Below are 12,258 nucleotides of genomic sequence, written 5' to 3'. Positions count from 1 at the left end.
CCTTTATTGCTGAAGGGCTGACAACAGGTCAAAAGGGTGCCTTAAAGGTACACTACCCATAAACTGGAGACACAAGGGACTGCTGATCGAAACACACAAAAAGCTGGAGGAACTCAGCAGGTTAGGCAGCATCTACAGAGGAGAATAAGTGACATTTTTGGCTGAGACACTTCATCAGGACTGGAAAGGAAGGGGCAGAGGCCAATATAAGAATGTTGCTCCAATCTGATAACGTAAACATCAATTTCTCTAACTTATAGTAATTTATAGCCTCTCCATCTTTCTCTTTTTCCATTCCTCATTCTTGTTAAGACATGACACAAAACAAAAGAATGATTCTTGCTCCGATCTCTTCTCCTCGCTGCCCATCACCTTCCCCCGGTGCCCCTCCTCCTTCCCTTTCTTCCATGGTCCACTCTCCTCTCCTATCAGAATCCTTCTTCTTCAGCCCTTTCCCTCTTCCACCTATCACCTCCCAGATTCTTATTTCATCCTCCCACCCCACCCACCTTTCCCCTCACCATCATCTGCCAGCTTGACCTCTTTCCCACCTTCTTATTCCGTCTTCTGCCCCCTTGCTTTCTAGTCGTGCCGAAGAGTCTCTGCCTGATATGCCAGCTGTTTATTCCCCATCCTAGTTGCTGCCTGACCTGCTAAGTTACGAGACCATGACCACAAGGCAAAGGAGCAGATTTAGGCCACTTGGCCCATCAGGTCTGCTCCACCATGCCATCATCGCTGACTTACTATCCTTCCGGCATTCTCTGCATTCCTACAACGCCTGCATTCTCCCCATAACCTTTGACACCCTGACTAAGTAAGAACCTATTAATCTCTGCTTTAAACATACCCAACAACTTGACCCCCACAGCCGACCGTGGCAATGAATTCCACAGATTCACCACCCTGTCTAAAGAGATTCCTCTGCATATCTGCTCTATATGATGTCTCCCTATTTCGAGGCTGTGCCCTCTGGACTTAGACTCACCAAACATCCTCCCCACATCCACTCTATCGAATACTGAAAGGCCGAGATGAGTGTGAATAAGATCATTCCTCATCCTTCTGAACTCCACCGAGAACAAGTCCAGAACCACCAAATGCTCCTTGTATGTTAGCCCTTTCACTCCCAGAATCATTCTCATGAACCTCATCTGCACCCATACCAATGCCAGTGCTTCTTTTCTTAGATAATGGGCCCAAAACTGCTCACAATACTCCAAGAATGGTCTAACCAGTGCCTTATAAAGCCTCAGCATTACATCCTTGCTTTTATATTCTGATCCTCTCAAAATGAATGCTAACATTGTATTTGCCTTCCTTAACTCCAACTAAACCCGCAAGGCAATATTTAGGGAATCCAGTACAAAGTATCCCAAGACCCTTTGAACCTCTGATTTTTGAATTTCCTTCAATCTCTTCAGCTACCTCTTTCAGAGCCCTGGGATGTAGTCCATCTGGTCCGCATGATTTGTCTACCTTCTGATCTTTCAGCTTCTCAAGCACCTACTCCTTAGTAATATCAACTGCACTCAGTTCTGCCCCCCAACACTCTTGAACTTCTGGCATACCCCTATTTCCTTCCCCAGTGAAGACTGATGCAAAATACTCAACAACTTCATCTGCCATTTCTTTGCCCCCATTACTACCTCTCCAGTGTCATTTTTCAGCAGTCAGATATCCACTCTCATCTCTTTTACTCTTTATAGATCTGAAAAAAATCTTTCGATATCCTCCATTATATTATTGGTTAGCTTACCTTCATATTTAATATTTTCTTTCCTATAGTGACAATTTTTGTTGCTTTCTATTGATTTTTAAACTTCCCAATCCTCTAACTTCCCACTAATTTTTGTTATATTATGTGTCCTCTCTTTTGGTTTTATGCTGTCTTTAACTTCCCTCATCAGCCACGGTTGCCTCCGCCTCCTCCCTTTAGAATACTCAGTCATCTTTGAGCTGCACCTATCCCATGCCTTCAGAATGGCTCCCAGAAACCCCAGCCATTGCTGTCCTATTGCGATCCCTGCTAGTATCCTCTTCCAATTAACTTCAGCCAGCTCATGCCCCTGTAATTCCCTTTACTCCACTGCAATACAAGTACATCTGACTTTATCTTCTCCCTCTCAAACTGCAGGGTGAATTCTATCATATTATCATCACTGCTTCCTTAGTGTTCCTTTACCTTAAACTCCCTAATCAAATCTGGTTCATAGCACAACACCCAATCCAAAAGTACCTTTCTCCGAGTGGGCTCAACCACAAGCTGCTCTAAAAAGCTATCTCATAGGCATTCCACAAATTCCCTCTCTTGGGGTTCAACACCAACCTGATTTTCCCAATCTACCTGCGTATTGAAATCCCCCATGACTATCACAACATTGCCCTTTTTATATGACTTTTCTATCTCTCATTGCAAGCAGTATCCTACATCTTGATTTCTGTTTGGAGGTCTGTTTATAACTCCCAGGGTCTTGTTACCCTTGCAGTTTCTTAATTCTATCCACAGGGGTTCTACATCTTTCCATCTACGCCATCTCTTGATCTAATTATTTTACCAACAGAGCCACCCACCCCTCTCCTATCCCTTCAATACAAAGTATATGTTAAGCTCCCAACTGTGATCATATTTCAGCCATGGTTCAGTGCTGCTCGCAACTTCAAACTTGCCAATCTCTAACTGCGCTACAAGATCATCTGCCCTAGTCCGCATACTGCGTGCATCCAAATGTAACCCCTCCGGTCCTGTATTCATCACCCTTTTCAATTTTGCCTCCATGTTAAACTTCAACTCGTGCCATTGACTGTAATTTTGCCCTGTCATCTGCCTGAACTTCCTCACAGACTCACTACACACTGTGTACCAGCTGCCCCAACCTCAGCCCTATCACTCTGGTTCTCATCCCCCTGCCAAATTAGCTTAAACAGTCCCCAACAGCTCTAACAAACCTGCCCACAAGGACATTAGTCCCCTCAGATTCAAGTGCAATCCAACATTTTTGTGCAGGTCATACCTTCCCCGAAAGAGAGCCAATGATCCCGAAGTCTGAAGCCATGTCCCCTGCACCAATTCATCAGCCACGCATTCACCTGCCAAATCATCCTATTCTCACCCTCACTGGAACGTGGCACAGGCAGCAATCTAGAGATTACTACCTTGGAGGTCCTGCTTTTCAGCATTATACCCAGCTCCCTATATTCTCTCTTCAGGACCTCCTCCCTTTGCCTACCTATGTCACTCATACTAATACATCCCACGACTTCCGGCTGTTCACCCTCCCCCTTCAAAATGCTGTGGACTCGATCCGAAGCGTCCCTGATCCTGGCATCTAGGAGGCGACATACCACCCAGATGCCTCATTCATATCCTCAAAAATCTCCTGTCTGCTCCAAGTATGGAATCCCCTATCACTACTGCACTGCTGACCCAGAGCCAGATCAGTGCCAGAGATCCAGTCACTGCTGCTTCCCCTTAGTAGGTCGTACACCCCACCCCCCAACAGTGCACAAAGTGTTATACAGCGGATTCCAGTTAACTGGGCCATCGGTTAATCAGAGCAGACGCTTACTTAGACAACTTTTAAAGAACAAAAACTAACTGAGGAAATAGCAGTGATTCCCTTCACTTATTTGGGACACTATGCTGCTTATCTGAGACAGGAGACTGTTGCCAAACAGTTTCAAACTAGTGTCAGTTGTGTGTACTGTGCGGCTGTTAGATACTACACTGTGCTTCGAGTGAACAACTTTTAAATAGCAACACACATAAAAGTTGCTAGTGAATGCAGCAGGCCAGGCAGCATCTCTAGGAAGAGGTACAGTCGACATTTCAGGCCACGACCCTTCATCAGGACTTCGGTTAGTCCTCTTTCAGTTAGACGACTGTACCGCTTCCTAGAGATGCTGCCTGGCCTGCTGTGTTCGCCAGCAACTTTTATGTGTGTTGCTTGAAATTCCAGCATCTGCAGATTTCCCCGTGTTTGAACTTTTAAATAGTGTCAATTGCATGTTTAAAAAAATACTAGTTGTTGATAGTTGGCGAGAAATAAGTGGTTAAACAATTCAGAACTGTTTTGCTCACTGCAGTTTCAAGCAAACAGGCTTGGAGATGCCAGAAATGGCTGGGAGTCACAAAAGAAACAATTTCATGACTTCAGCAAGTTAGGAACTACGAAGAATTTGAAAGTATTGGCAAACATCATGAATGTTACAATGAAAATTTAGATTTTGAGGACACAATCATCAAAAGCATTGTATGAAGACATTCCATTATCTGCACTAGGTCTGCACTGATTTTGTTCCTTTACAGTCAAAGTAACATGGCAGTGTACACTGGGTGAATTCCTCTGTTGATAACTTTTAGGAACTAATACACAGTTTTATAGTGCTGTAGAAGTATTGATAGTGTTCTAATTTGTTCTGTGTTTCATTTAAATACATAATTTGTTACTGAGTTAAACAGTAGGTTTTTTTTATACCTTTTTAACTATTTCCATGAAATTTCAGGTAATTGGGGCAGCCGCTTAATTGGGTCAAAACATACCGGTCCTGATGTGTCCCAATTAACTAGAATCCACTGTACTTATTATTGAGGGGAATGGCCACAGGGTTACTCTCCTCTGACTGCCCAGTTCCTTTCCCTCTCCTAACAGTCACCCAGGTACCTGCCTCCTGTAATTTAAGGCGTCTACCTCCCTGTAGCTCCTAACTATCGCTTGCTCATTCTTCTGTACCAGTCTAAAGGTCATCGAGATACAGCTCCATTTCCTTAACACGGTCTCCGAGGAGCTGCAGCTCGATGCACTTCAGGTGAATGTAGTTATTAGGGAGACTGGAGGTCTCCCAAAGTTCCCACATCGCACACAAAGAACATACCACTAACTCTGGACCCATTCTCAACTCAGTGGCTATATACAAACGTTTGTACAACTTGGGGGGGGGGGGTGGAAAACTTACTTAGAAGCTTTGCATGTGCTTGCCCAAGCCTGTTGGGGCAAAGCCTCCCTCTCTAACGCTGGTCCACTCCAACAAAGACCTACAACACACAAAGAGTAGGAAGAACTCAGTGGGTCAAGCAGCAGCTGTGGGCAAAGTATCTCAACCTGAACTGTGGACTGCTTATTTCCCTTCACAGATGCTGCCTGACCTGCTGAGTTTTCTCCAGCATTTTGAGAGCTAATGCCCATCACAGCGATTATAGTAAGTGGAACTCAGGAGCTGCATTGACAGAGCTCCTTTCACATCCCTTTTGGAACAACTATACAGCCAATGAAGTACTTTTGAACTGTAACTGCCTTTGTGATGGAGTAAGTGTGGTCGTCATTTTACACACACCTTTCGACGGACAGAGAGCTCCATTGATCTCCCTCTCTGCTGCCTGCCAAGTAGATACCAGGGCAGAGAATGGTCACAAAGCTCCCCATCCAGTGACTACTCATATGCCAGGATCAAAAGTTTTGCTAAAACCGTGGTGAATGTCAGGGTCGAGCACTTATTATAGCAGGGGGTGAGTCGGGTATGGATATGACCAAGACTGGTCTACTTGTCTGCATATGCTCTCTCTCAAACACACCCATCCCTTGCAACAAAGTTCATCACTCAGAGTAAATTTATTATCAAAGTACATATATGTTATCTCTGCTTTATCTTGTATATTATTATTCTGTATTTTATTATTACTCAAGTCTGCACACTGTTAAGTGAGTTTTTAAATGTTGCTCCTGTAACGAAAGAATTTCCTACTCAGGATCAATATTATTATATACTACCTTCAGGTTCATTTTCTTGCAGACAATTACAGGGGAAAAAACTAAAAGAATTTACAAAGAACTACATATAAACAAAGACTGTAACGAACAACTTATGTTCAAAAGACAAACTGTGCAAATAAAACATACGACACACACAAAATGCTAGAGGAACTCAGCAGGTCAGACAGCATCTAAGGAAATGAATAAACAAACAGTCCATATTTCAGGCTGAAAACCTTCTTCAGATCTGAAAAGGATGGGAGAAGATGCCAGAATAAAAAGGTGGGGGGGGGGGGGGGAGAAAAGGGAAAGGAGGCTAGCTAGAAGGTGATAGGTGAAGCCAGGAGGGTGAGAAAGGTAAAGGGCTGGAGAGGAAGGAATCTGATAGCAGAGGGGACCATCAGAGAAAGGGGAGGAAGAGGGGACCCAGGGGGAGGTGATAAGCAGGAGAGAAGAGGTAAGAGATCATAGTGGGGAATAGAAGAGGGGAGGGGAGGGGAGGGAATTTTTTTTTAAACCAGAAGGAGAAATCCATATTGATGTCAAGTTGGAGAGTATCTAGGTCGAACACAAAGTGTTGCTCCTCTACCCCGAGTGTGGCCTCATCTTGGCACAAGAGGCAGCCCACGGACCAACATGTCAGAAAGCATGTGTTGTAAGAAGTCTCCAGTCATAGGGTGAGTTCAGAGCTGAGGTGAGTGAAGTTATCCACAATGGTTCAGGAACCTGATGGATGGAGGGTAATGACCGTTCCTGAACCTGGTGGTGTGGGATGCAAGATCATGTACTTCCCTCCTCATGGCCGTCTGATTGGTTCACTTACACACAATCCAGACACATCACTCTGTACACAAGCAGATGGGACTAGACTGGGTTTCAAAGTATAGGCAGCGTTTCCAAGCCGTGGACTCACAGGACTGTGCTAAAGCCTTAGGCACCCGAGATTTTTTTAATATGGTTTCAAATGGTATGGCCTTCACAGAGCCTTGACCACAGCATGATCATCTACATCATACAACGCAGCACATAACAATGATGACGACGAGCCCTATGCTGTCTGGCCCACTGTCTCTCTCTAATCCCACCAGTCACTGGGTCGCTGGCCCCACAGGTCTGTCCATGTTCAGGGACTGCTTCACCGTGATTAAGGTTCCTGATGCTGTGCTCTTTTCTTTTGGGGCAAGTAAGTATCTCCTCTTTACTGTAGGTAAGGAATAGAATCTTTTGGAAACCAAATGGATATTGCTATCCTGTGAAGGTCCCACCAGGAGGGAACTGTCATATTCAGCGCACAATGGTGACCTGATGAAGGGTTGCGGCCCAAAGTGTCATCTTTTTACTTCCATCATAGACGCTGCCTGACCTGCTGAGTTAATCCAGCATTGGCCTCCTCTACTGTCGCAATGAGGCCACACTCAGATTGGAGGAGCAACACCTTATATTCCGTCTGGGTAGCCTCCAACATCGATTTCTTGAACTTCCGGTAATGCTGCCCCTTCACCATTACCCATCCCCCTTTCCCTCTTTCACCTTTTCTCCTTGTCTACCGATCACCTCCCTCTGGTGCACCTCCCCCCTTTCTTCGATAGCCTTCTGTCCTCTCCGATCAGACTCTCCCCTTCTCCAGCCTGTATCTCTTTCACCAACTTCCCAGCTCTTTACTTCATCCCTCCCCCTCCTGATTTCACCCATCACCTTGTGCTTCTCTCTCTTCTCCCCCACCTTTTAAATCTATTCCTCATCTTTTTGTCTCCAGTCCAGCTGAAGGATCTCGGCCCGAAACATCGACTCTGTACTCTTTTCCATAGACGCTGCCTGGCCTGCTCAATTCCTCCAGCATTTTGTTTGTGTTGCTCGGATTTCCAGCTCTGCAGACTTTCATTTTTTGTATGTATTGAACTGATTGTTTTATTGACATTGATCACGGGTAATACTGGCCCAATCTCTGGGGAGAACAAAGAGGTTCTCCGCTCTCTGGGGAGAGCAGAGGCGATAGGGACACTCACAAGGTTTTCAGGTTGGTTTGTGAGTGCACAGGGAACAGAGGTACGGATCACACACAGGTGGAGGTTTAATTCAGCACCATGTTAAACACAGACATTGTGTTCCAAAAGGCCTGTTCTTGCGCCGTACTAACCTGAGAGCCCCTTGTTTATCATCTCCTCCACCTGACAGGGACTCGCCCTCAGTCCTGCCTGCCTTGCAGTCCGACTCCTGAGCTGAGATAGTTGAACTTCAACCTGCACCCTCTTGTAATCAGGAGCCAGCACTTCCTTCCTGTTCCCAACCCACCCAGACACCCGATTCCCGTTTCCTTCAAAAACTGACTGCAAAATTAGGGAAAAGGAGTCTATAATGTCATGTTTTAGAGTGTGAAGTTGTATTGTTCTGGGCGGCAAGCTAATCTGAAGACCTCAAGAGCGGCTTCAGGCTGGGCGACGGAATCTCCGCCCAGAGCGAGTTGCTGGACTCCGCAGCAGGTACGAGGTACAATACACTGTTCCGACAATTTAAACACCAGCCCACATCACAGGCCAAAACCGATTTCACTCACTCTCCGCGATCTTCACTCCTCTCTCCAGAGCCCCCCGGAGCCTTTCACTGTTCCATCATTGGGTCAATTCAAAGTCTGGCCCAGAAAGACTGAAAAGACAGCCTGTCAGCCAGGATGAGAGCCGATTTCACTCACTCTCCACGATGGTCATCATGGCGCTGAGGCTGCAAAGACTGCCCTGGCAGCTGTGCTCCGTGCCCGCTAACATGATGAACTGACAATTGAGGCTTTGGGCCGCAGATCTGAAGGCTCAATTTTGATCCAGATTGTTCGCTTCAATTGTTTGCATGATTTTTTCTTTTCTTTCTCTTGCACATCGAGCGTGTCTTTTATTTTTATTCTTTTCTTTAAAATTGGGTTGTTTTGGGTTTCCTGCTTTGTGGCTACCAGTGAGCAAGCAAATCTCAAAGCTGTATAATTCACACATTCTTTGAAAATAAATGAAACTCGAATCTTTTAAATTAAAGTCATTACAGCACAGAAACAGGCCCTTCAGTCCAACTGGTCCATACTAACCAGGATATCTATCTGAGCTAGTTCCATGTCCCTCTAAACCAGGCTTTCCCAACCAGCAGTCCATGGACCCCTCAATTAATGGTAGGGGTCCATGGCATAAAAAAGGTTGGGGCCCCTTTTAATCTTTTCTATCCACATACCTGTCCAAGGATTTTTCAAATACAGTAATTGTACCTGCCTCTACAAGCTCGTTCCATATACTTTATTGTCGCCAAACAATTGATACTAGAACGTACAATCGTCACAGCGATATTTGATTCTGCGCTTCCCGCTCCCTGGATTACAAATCGATAGTAAATATTAAAAATTTAAATTATAAATCATAAATAGAAAATAGAAAACTGGGAAGTAAGGTAGTGCAAAAAAAACTGAGAGGCAGGTGCAGATATTTGGAGGGTACGGTCCAGATCCGGGTCAGGATCCGTTCAGCAGTCTTATCACAATTGGAAAGAAGCTGTTCCCAGATCTGGCCGTACGAGTCTTCAAGCTCCTGAGCCTTCTGCCGGAGGGAAGAGGGACGAAAAGTGTGTTGGCTGGGTGGGTCGTGTCCTTGATTATCCTGGCAGCACTGCTCCGACAGCGTGCAGTGTGAAGTGAGTCCACGGACGGAAGATTGGTTTATGTGATGTGCTGCGCCTTGTTCACGATCTTCTGCAGCTTCTTCCAGTCTTGGACAGGACAACTTCCATATCAGGTTGTGATGCACCCTAGAAGAATGCTTTCTACGGTGCATCTATAAAAATTAGTGAGGGTTTTAAGGGACAGGCCAAATTTCTTTAGTTTTCTCAGGAAGTAAAGGCGCTGGTGGGCCTTCTTGGCAGTGGACTCTGCTTGGTTGGACCGTCAGGTCATTTGCGATATTGACCCCAAGGATCTTAAAGCTTTTGACCTGTGTGAAAATGCTTGCCTTCCGATCTCCTTTTAAAGGTTTTAAATTTAGAGCTATTTATCATATGTATACTGAAACATACAGTGAAATGCACCATAAGCGTCGAGAACCAACACAGCCCAACGATGTACCTGGGGTAGCCACACATTCTGGTGCCAACACAGCATGCCCACAATGCTCGTCAGAACCACAGGGAACACAACAAGCAATGAAACAACAACAGTGAAACAAGACACACCCAAACACAAAAACACACTGAGTTCTCTAACCCCAGGGCAGGCCCTCTTCAGCCTCCAGCCGACTCATGGATTCACAAGACACCAGGCCCGAACTTCCCCAGCAGACTCAGTCTCCCTCAAACCTGTAACCTGTGCCCTCCAGTTTAAGATCCTCTACCCCAGGGTAAAGGCTGCGGCCCTTCATCTTATTTCTGGCCCTCATGTTTCGATGAGGGTCATCTCTCAGTCCCCTACGCTCCGGGGTAAAAAAAAAAGTCGCAGCCTAGATAGCCCCTGAAGTGCCAATAATATCCTCCTAAATATCTTCCTGCACCCTGTCCACCTTAGACTGCAGGACAGAGGACACTTTCCAATAGCTAAGGGATACATTTGGGAATAGGGTGAACAAAGATGCTTTGGAATGGGATTTTAAAGACAAAAATCCTCCAATACTTTACAGGAACAATTCGACACGAGTGGTGGTAGAGTTTTAGAATAGTCCCCCCTCAAGGAATCGGTAATTTTAATCCTTTCCCCCTTTTTATTTAACCTTTGACCAGAGTGTTTGATGGGTCTGGGCCTATACCTGCCGGAGTTTAGAAAGGGCGGGGGGAAATCTCACATAACCTACAGAATATTGAAAGGCCTAGATAGAGTGGACGTGGAGAGGATGTTTCCTGTTGTGGGTGAGTCTAGGACCAGAGGGCACCATCTCAGAATAGAAGGCCGTTCCTTGGAAACAGAGATGAGGAACAGTTCCTTCAACCAGAGAGCGGTGAATCTGTGGAATTCATTACCACAGACGAACGTGGAGGCCAAGTCATTGGGAATACTTAAAAGCGGCGGCTGATAGCTCTTCATTAGTCGGGGCGTCAAAGACTGAAGGAGGTTGGGGCTGAGAGGGAAAATAAAGCGGCCATGATGGAATGGCGGAACGGACTCGACGGGCCGAACGACCTGATTCTGCTCCGATATCTTATCGACTTCCCCCCAAACGCCAGGGGACCTCCGAGATAAATTTAAAAAAAAGTCCTGAGTTTAGATAGAAACGCCCAAGGAAATGAGCATCAGAAGAAACGAAAACTCGCTGGGAGTTCAACATAAACTGTGTTTTTGGTCTGGAAAACACAGGGTCTCCTCTCTCTGACAATCTCGAAAATAAAAATCCACAAGCTTCACGCCGAGATGATCGAATTCAGCGGGGCATCACCAGCCCGTCCACAGAAAACAAACAAGCCTCTGCCATCATCACCCCCACCGCCAGCCGGGAACGACGATGTCGCAACTCCAGCCGAGATATACACACATAAAAATCGTTAAACCTGAAAATCTGGTTTAATACTAGCTTCATTTCACCGGACAGGCACTTTCCCCCACTCTTTCACTCCTAATCCCCCCCCCACCTCACCCCACACTCGTTTACTCAAACTTGCTTTCAATTGCAAGTTAAAATTTTACCTTTTTTTTTCACGCAGGATTCGAGTGTTGGGAGAGAGAGAGACACGGGGGGGGTGTTGTTTTTTCCCCGATCCAAGTCTTTTTAAATAAAGCAATACCGGGGGAAAGAACTGTCTCAGGAGTACACAACTCACCAGAAGTCGAGCGCTGGCGAATCCCGGATCAGGGATGAGAAACGGGTCGGCTCCCAGCGCACTGTAAATCACTCTATTTCCTTCCTTTTTCGGGGAGGTCAGGTGGACAGGGAGGGAGGGATGAGAGAGAGAGAGAGACGAGCTCGCTGAGTGGATTCAACAAGTAAACTCAGCCGTCACGTGTGTGCTCTGCTTGCAGGTGGAGTTTCTCTTACAGCGCAAAGCGACCCGAATCGCTCACTCACTCACTCACACCCTGAATTTTTTAAACCTGGGATCCATGGATCGCCTGGACAATAGCAATACCAACTTCAGGCTGCTGTTTATTGATTACCGCTCGTCATTCATACACCACCCGGCTGGTGGCGTAATGGCATCAGCATCGGACTTCGGGATGAAAGGTCCCATGTTCGAATCCAGCCAGCCGGCTACCCTGCACACTTTCCATCCGTGCTGGGTTACGAGCTGGTGATCTCGTTGGAAACTCAACCAGCAGAAGGCAATGGCAAACCACTGTAACTTGCCCCACTACGTCAGAGATGCGACATACCTTTCCTTCCTTCCTTCAGTCCAACACCAGCATACTCTCAGTTCTAATCAATAAGCTCCAAAACCTGGGCCAAACTCCCAAACTGGATCCTTGAGTTCCCTCACCGGGAGACCACAGTCTATGTGAATCGGAAATAACGTCTCCTCCTTGCTGACAAACAACACTGGTGCACCTCGGTGATGCGTGCTT

The 12,258-nt window shown here is 46.1% G+C and overlaps 1 protein-coding gene across 2 annotated transcripts in view; it reads right to left on the bottom strand.

Annotated features, from left to right (window-relative positions):
• The window catches only part of prrg2 (proline rich Gla (G-carboxyglutamic acid) 2), a 36,651-nt gene extending 24,868 nt beyond the window's left edge, over positions 1-11,783 (bottom strand). The window contains exon 1 of one of the 2 annotated variants that reach the window (XM_072271893.1): positions 11,520-11,783. The gene's annotated coding sequence lies outside the window, so the exon portion shown is untranslated. The remainder of the gene's footprint in view (positions 1-11,519) is intronic. The other variant, XM_072271892.1, reaches the window with a different exon arrangement.
• Positions 11,784-12,258: the final 475 nt, after the last annotated feature.

This window comes from Mobula birostris, chromosome 11 (assembly GCF_030028105.1).
Source record: "Mobula birostris isolate sMobBir1 chromosome 11, sMobBir1.hap1, whole genome shotgun sequence".
In the NCBI taxonomy this organism is placed as follows: Eukaryota; Metazoa; Chordata; class Chondrichthyes; order Myliobatiformes; family Myliobatidae; genus Mobula; species Mobula birostris.
The sequence above is the reverse complement of the archived record's forward strand: the minus strand, read 5'-3'. Positions and strand labels throughout refer to the sequence as shown.